Genomic DNA, 8,175 nt, shown 5'->3' with positions numbered 1-8,175 from the left:
GGCGAAATCGACTCAACAGCAGTGAGTTTGGTTTTGATTTTTGGAATGATTACCAATTTCAGCAAAAAAAAAAAAAAGGCTGAAAGGAAACACTTCCTGAGGGAGATTAAAGGTGACAGCCTTCAGTATGGATCATACCTCAACTTAAAACAAAAATCCTCACAACTGGAGCAATAAGCAACATCATGATAAATGGAGAAAAGATTGACGTTGTCAGGGATTTCATTTTACTTGGATCCACAGCCAACACCCATGGAAGCAGCAGTCAAGAAATCGGATGATGTGTTGCATTGTGTATATCTGTTGCAATAGGCTTCTTTAAGATGTTAAAGAGCAAAGATGTCATTTTGAAGACTCAGATGTGCCTGACCCAAGCCATAGTATTTTCAGTAGCCTCATATGCATTTGAAAGCTGTACCATGAACAAAGAAGATAGAAGAATTGATGCCGTTGAATTTTGGTATTGGCAAAAATACCATAAAAAACCACGGACCTTCAGAAAAGCAAACAAATATGACTTGGAAGAGGTATAGCCAGAATTATTCTTAGAAACGACAATGGCCAGACTTGGTCTCACCTACTTTGGTCATGTTGTCAGAAGGGGCCAGTCCCTGGAGAAAGATACCGTGTCTGGTAAAATAAAGAGTCAACAAAAATGGGAGAAACCCTCAATGAGATGGATTGATACAGTGGCTATGATGATGGGCTCAAGCATAGCAAAGATTGTGAGAATGATGCAAGATCAGGCATTGTTTTGTTCTGTTGTACTTAGAGTCACTAGGGGTTGGAGATGACTCAGTGGCACCTGTCAACAATGACTACCACTACCCCTTCACAAGCACACTTACATCATCATATCTTGAAGCTTACCTATCAAGCTCAGTAGGCACTAGGCGAGACCTCAAATTGACTCACTGTCATAGAGTCAATTCTGACTCATAGTGACCCTCATAGTGTAGAACTGCCCCGTAGGGTTTCCAATGCTGTAAATCTTCATGGTGGCAGACTGCCTCATCTTTCTTTTGCAGAGCAGCTGATAGGTTCAAACCACTGACCTTTTGGTTAGCAGCTAAATGTCTTAACTGCACCACCAGAGCTCCTTGTAGGGGAGGCCTAGACATGCCCTTTTCTGTTTTCCCCTCCAAATGAAATGTTTTAACAGAGAAGAAAAGGAGATGACATACAGATTTAAAAGGAAGATATAAAACTGCCTCTGTTCATGGATGACATGGTTGTCTACTTTAGATAATTCCAGAGAATCTACCAAAAATTCCTAGAATTAAGTAAATTTAGCAATTTACTTTAAATAAACAATTGGGATTTTTTTTTAAAGTTTTTATGTTAACACCTCAAGAAAAGATATACTTAGGTATAAATTTAACAAAATATGTGCCATATGGGTGATGCAAACTGCAAAGCATTGATTGAAAAATGCATCAAGGAAGCCATAAATAAATGGATACCATATTCTTGAACTTCAAGACTCATTATGGAAGTTCTCCCTGTATTGACCTATAGATTCAACACGATCACTATCAAAACCATGCGCTTTTTAAAAATAGGTATTAAGAAAAGCATTCCAAAATTTATGTGAAAAAGTAAATGAATTAATACAACTAAAACAATTTTGGAAAAGCACAAAGTTGGAGGATTCACTAAATTTCAAGACTTACTGTAAAGCAGCAATAATTAATACAATATAATAGTACTGCAGGCTTTTATGGCAGCCTTATGCACAATTGCCAAACACAGGAACCAAGCAGGATGTTCTTTAATGAGTAAATGGTTAAACGCTGGTACATCCATACAATGGACTACTCCTCAGCAATGACATTGATTGAACTACTAATTCATGTGTCACCATGGATGAATCTTAAGTACAGTTTGCTAAATAAAGAATCCTTTTAAAGCCCATGAAAGATGAAGCCCAACAACACTGAGAATCAAATCCAAACCCTTACAGTGTTTGTTTGCTACTGCTAGCATATAAACTCCATGGATGCTGGGTGTTTTTTTTTTTGTTGTTGTTGTTAATTGGTTTGTTCATTTATGTTTGTTTCCTAAAGAAAGTAGATATTAATGCTTCTGACGTAGAGATGAGGCAATTCATTAAAGTTAAATTACTTGCTAAATAGAAAACAGAATTTGAACACAGGTCTTTCCAGTTCCTACTGTACTGCTTCTCTCCATATTTTTTGCCAATACCTTTGGCTTAGTGTAGTGTCAGAATTAGACCATGATTCTCAGCTTGGGCCGACATACTATAATCTTTTGGAGAGCTATAAAAATTCTCAGGCTGGTCTCTTTCCTTGTAAGATCAGGTGAAATCTTTTCCCCATGTGATTCTGATACCCAGTGACAACAGAAAATTACTGTAGGAAGTGGTCAATAAGTGCTTGTTGAATGGATGAATGAATGGAGTTAATAGCTTAGTACATTATTTGCCCACCCACTTTTTCTGCTATAGTATGTTCACTTTTCTTGGCTTTTTTTATTTCCCCCCCTTAATTTTGTCTTTTGCATTTTACTTTGGAAGTTCTTTTTCTTTCTTTCTTTCTTTCTTTTTTAAATAATCACTCTCCTTTGCTATAAGAATTATTACAGGAACACTTAGATGTTTCTTTGAACTTTGAACTTTCTGGCGTCTTCATCCCAGAGACTTACCTCTCTGATTTCAGCTTAAGGTGGGTTTGGACCTACTGGTTACATGATCATTCTACTTGTTTCTATACTGGTAGACAAAAGTTTAGTTGTAGATTTCAGGTTGTTATGCTTGTCAATAGTGAAGATAATTGCAGGAGGAAATTGACTATGAGTGTATGGAAGGAGCCCTGGTGGCACAGTAATTAAGCTCTGAGCTGCTAACCAAAAGGTCAGAGGTTCAATCCCACTGCTTGCTCCATGGAAGAAAGGTGTGGCCGTCTACTGTAAAGATGACAGCTTTGGAAACCCTTTGGAGCAGTTCTACACTGTCCTATAGAGTCACTATGAGTTGGAACCAACTCAATGACAGTAGATTTAGTTTAATTTTGTTTTTCACAATTAAAAGTTAATCAGGAATTAGGTAAAGGTTTCTGGAGTCTATTGACAGTGCTCATTTTTCTTTCTTACTGTTTTCTTCATAAAATATTTATCAAATATCGTGCTTGACTACTCAAGATGATTAAGGATTGCCCAGGTTTTCCTGTAAAGACTTACAGGTGCAGTTTGACTGCTAACCAGAAGGCAGGCAGTGCAGATCCACCACTCCTCGGAAGGAAGGTTGGGCAATCTACTTCCGTGTGATACCACCTTGGAAACCCAAGGAGGGGTTGCTATGAGTCAGATCCAACTCAACAGCAGTGAGTTTGTTTTTTCGCAGTTTTATCACTTGCTTCATAAAGCTCTATCCATGGAGTTATTTTGGAGTTGGAGACGCGTTAAATGTTTTAATTCAAGCAGGGAACATTCACTTTTGTTATGAAGCTATGAAAATTGAAAGAACACATCTTACAAATTTGTCAGTGGGAATTATGAGAATAAATCTGAAAGGAATGAAGCTATGACAGTTCTACATGATGCATTTCCTGAGGACTTTCAGGCTTATTGAACTGAATTGTAAAAATGAAACAGTGTTGAGGATAACAGCCACAAAAAGATTTCTAGATACCTTTATGCTTTTCAACAAGACTAAGAGTACGATTTAAACACATTTAGAATATTACTGATTTTTTAAAAGTGTCTTATTACTTGAAATAAGTGTCTTAAGATATCATTGCCCTCTTAGATATTTCTTTTTTTCACAGCTTGGCTACAAATTGTTGTTCTAATGGGACGTATTGCTAAAGTAATAATGTAAATCAAATAAAAAGATGTCATTCATTAACCTAATCCAAAACCCTGGAAATGTTTACAAGTGAGCTGCATTGTATTAGGGAAGATAAGACCAAAACAACTGAGAGTTTTCAAATCCTTCAGAAATCACACTATATAACCTTTCTATGTGGTTATAGATAAAATATATAGGAAATTAAGTGGAAATTTATGAAGGATAAAAAGCCCTGAAAATACTTAAAGCAATACAATAAAACACAAACTACTGAGAATAAGCACATGATTGTACCTAGATTTAGTGGAAAACAAAAGAATAAAATGAAATACATGCTGTTCCAAAAGATTCCCAGAAGTAACTGTAGTATCAAATGTTAAATTAGAGTGTAGGAGGGAGGGATTTGCTCTTCTCATTCAAGAAGAGATGGCAAAGGAATAGTATTTTAGGTTTAAGTTAAGCAACCCTCCAAAAATTAAATTAATTATATAGTTTGACTCAATGTATATAAATTATTTATAATATGTATGAGTCGGAAATGACTCGACAGCATGTAACAACAACACATACATACATATAAATACGTTATAAATAGAGTGGCTGTATATTAAAATACTAATAATGGTTATCTTCCAATAAAGAGATTATGGGGTTTCTGTCCCTTTCCTTTACTCATATTTTGAACAGTTTCTACTGTGCATATGCATTGTGTATTAGAAATTAAATAGCAATAATGTGGTAGTTATGTTTGTGTGTCAACTTGGCTGGGCCTGGTTGAGTGGTTGGGCAGCTGGTGGTACTTATTCTCCATGATGAGACTGGCAATCAACTCCATGGTGGGATCTACCACAAGCAGCTGAGTAGCTGCTTTGGGTATGTGGTTTGCTTCCTCTACATAACAAGCAGTTTTGGAAATGATCTCTAGCTTATGGCACACTTGGACCCTGCATGTAGCCGTGTCGTTGTTCAGCAGCCTGCCATGCTCTGCCAACCTTGGGACTTAAATTAATGCCCTGCCATATGATTTGGTAATATCGGAACTGTCCCTTTTTACTTGTCAACCTTGGGCTTGGCAGCCTCAGCAGCCAGCAGCTGTCTGAGTGAAGAAAAGCCTCTAGCTTTAGTGGGCCGGGAGCTGGAGGCAGAACTGAAGCCCAAGGCTGAGGGGCTTTCACCCAGTCCCTAGAGCCTGGCACTTTGAACTTGGACTTAAACCCTCCAGACTGTTAGACTATAAACTCCTGTTTGTTAAGGCCATTCCATCTGTGGTATATTCCTGTCAGAGCAGCACTAGCTAACCAGAACAAATAACAACAACAAACCCTTAAAACACTCAAATTGTGATATTAACTATATGTGTAGGTCAGAAATGTGCTACTATAGTAAGTAGGTAGTTAATGCCTGTCCCTAATATAACCTTCGCAGATGTCTTACCCTACTTGCTCACCTGCATGTCCCACTCAGACATATCTAATTGGCTACTGGATCTAGGAACTTCTTTATAACAATGTTTTTGGCACAGTTAAAATCACCCCAGGAGCTTAAATATCAATGCTTTGGTGCCACCTAGAAATTCTGATTTAGCCGATTGGGCACCAGGACTTTTTGAAATTCCCCAAGTTACCTTAATGTGTAGCTAAGATCGAGAGTCCTGTTATTTATTTATTTATTTTTATTGTGATTTGGGTGAAGATTTACAGAGCAAATTCACTTTCCATACAGCAGTTCACATAAACTTTGTCTCATGTCATTGACCACAGTTTAACACAATGCAACAGCTCCCCTCCCACTTCCTCCCCATAGTTACCTCTTCCCAGTGTCCATCCCTCCATACACTCCTGCCCCCTGAGCTGTCTCCCTGTGCATAAGCAGCCCTTCTTTCTTCCATGATTGTTCTCTCCAAGGAGTGTATCTACTTGAGGTAAATGTTCAACTCATATGCCTGTCTTTTGTTTGGCTGGAAACCACAGTTGTGGGTTCAATCCCAGAGCTGAAGGGCAGCTAGGGGCCATAGTCTCAGTGGTTCCACCAGGCTCTATCAGACCAGCAAACCTGGTCTCTCCCCCCTTTTTTTTTTCTCCAAATGATTTCGAGTTTTGTCCACATGTTCTCCCTCTCTATCAAGGATCTCCTGCATAGTTCCCTTTCTGAGAGCCCTGTTTATAAGAAACTTAAGGAAACAAGTTATTTGTTTCCTTGATTCTTTAATTTGTATTCTTTTGAAACCATTAACTTGCCTGTACAAAGTTGTGTTGAACTTTATACATATTCTTTTCAACTGTTTTTAAAGCTATGTTTTTCTGTCCAGTCTGCCACTGCATTAACATGGTAGCATGATAAATCTCACTTTTTCTTCTTTCCACTCTATCTTCTAAGCTGTGGCAGTAGTTAATTTTCTATAGCATAAAATAATTATGTCACTGCCCTGTATAAAAACCTTTAACTATCTGTTCTTTAAAGGCTAAAATATAAGTTCCTTGGGCCTACATACTCTGACCTCTACCTATTTTCAGTTTTATCTCTTGTTATTCTAACACTGAAGAGCTCTGGTGGCTCAATGGTTAAGGCGTTCAGCTACTAACAGCAAAGGATCAGCGGTTCAAGCCCAGTTCTGTGGGAAAAAGATGAAGCAGTCTGCTTCTATGAAGATTTACAGCCTTGGAACCCTTATGGGCCAGTTCTACTCTGTCCGAAGAGTCATTATGAGTTGTAATTGAGTTGATGGAAGTAGGTTGTTGTTGTTGTTGTTGTTGTTTTTTTTTAATGCTAACCAGAAACTCTAACCCTACTCTCCATTCCTTGAATAGGCCAGTATTTTCACACCTGCCTCTGCACATGCTTTTTCATTTGTCGGTAATTGTGATCATAGTTCCAACAGTAGATTCAGAAATAACATTTATTAGAATAGAATGAAATTAGCATTTATTGAGCACATTAGCCAAGGATGGTGTTAGGTATTTTAAAGTATGTCTTATAATCCTTGCAGGATTAGGGATGGTCCCTAAGATACGATCATTTTTTTCTCTGTATACATAGGAACCTGAGGCTTTCACAGGGCAGATGAATTGCTCAAAATTATAGTTAATGTAGGGCAAAGATGGGATTTCAAATTCCAAGCTCTGGGTTTGTTTCTATGTCTTTTTTCCTCCACCCATCATCACTTTGCTTCAGCAGTAAATGCCCATGGGATCATTATTATATCCTCTTTCCAAACATGGTATTCATAAACATTTGATGATTTTTTCAGCCTTGTTTTGAATTCTTCATAGTACAAAGAAATAAATTTAATTGTCTTAAGAGATAGAATAGGAGTCCCAAATGGTACTGGACTACTTACAGAAAAGTGAGTATGTTAGTCCTGCGCAGAGGTACTTCAGAAGGAAGCGCTGTTGATCTGCTTCCAAAAGGGCACAGCCTTGAAAACCCTATGGAGCAGTTCTACTCTGCACACGTGGGGTTACTGTAAGTCACAATCAACTTGATGACAAAAAAAAGAAAAGGTAGAATAATCACTGTTTCTATTGTTCTATTTATCATTAGTTATATTAAATAGTTTATTGTTACTGTCTGATTATTATTGAGTTATATAATCATATATTTACATTTTAAAAATCTTTTCTCTGTTGTCCTTATAAATTCAGACTCATTGCCATCCTGTCTGACTTAAGTAACCACCATTGGGTTTTCAAGGCTATAAATCTTTACGGAAGCAGACTGCCTCATGTTTCTTGTTTGAAATGGATGGTGTTTTCAAACTACTGACTTTTTGGTTAGCAGCCCAGTGCCTTAACCACCCACCAGAGCTCTTTGATGTCCTTATAAGTACTGAATATTTTCACTTTTCCTTTACTGTAGTTTAACACTTACTCTGTAGTTCTTATTTGAGCAAAATGTCCTACATTGTTCACAAATTGCCTGGCTTGAGTAAGACCTGTGTGTGTGTGTATGTGTCTCTGTGTGTGTATTTAAGGGTTGTTGTTGTTGTGTGCCGTCAAGTCGGCCCCGACTCATAGCAACCCTTCCTTGGGTTGCCGAGGCAGTATCACTACAGAAGTAGATTGCCCAACCTTTCTTCTGAGGAGTAGCTGGTGGGTTTGAACCGCCAACCTTCTGGTTAGCAGTCAAGTGCCTTAGGCACTATGCTACCAGAGCTCCTTATTTAAGTGTTGTTGTTGTTGTTGTTGTTGTTATATACCGAGTCACATCTGACTCATAGTGACCCCTCCTTGGGTTTCCGAGGCAGTATCACTACAGAAGTAGATTGCCCCATCTTCCTTCCGAGGAGTAAGTGTAGTCGACCATAAAGCTCAGTCAAGCTCATTCCCTACCCATATGAAGAACAAAACTGAAAAGCTCATGTAAGTCAA

The sequence above is a fragment of the Orycteropus afer genome, unplaced genomic scaffold, assembly GCF_000298275.1.
Source record: "Orycteropus afer afer isolate SDZICR_OR568_19922 unplaced genomic scaffold, OryAfe1.0 scaffold00063, whole genome shotgun sequence".
In the NCBI taxonomy this organism is placed as follows: Eukaryota; Metazoa; Chordata; class Mammalia; order Tubulidentata; family Orycteropodidae; genus Orycteropus; species Orycteropus afer.
This window is presented reverse-complemented; position numbering follows the sequence as displayed.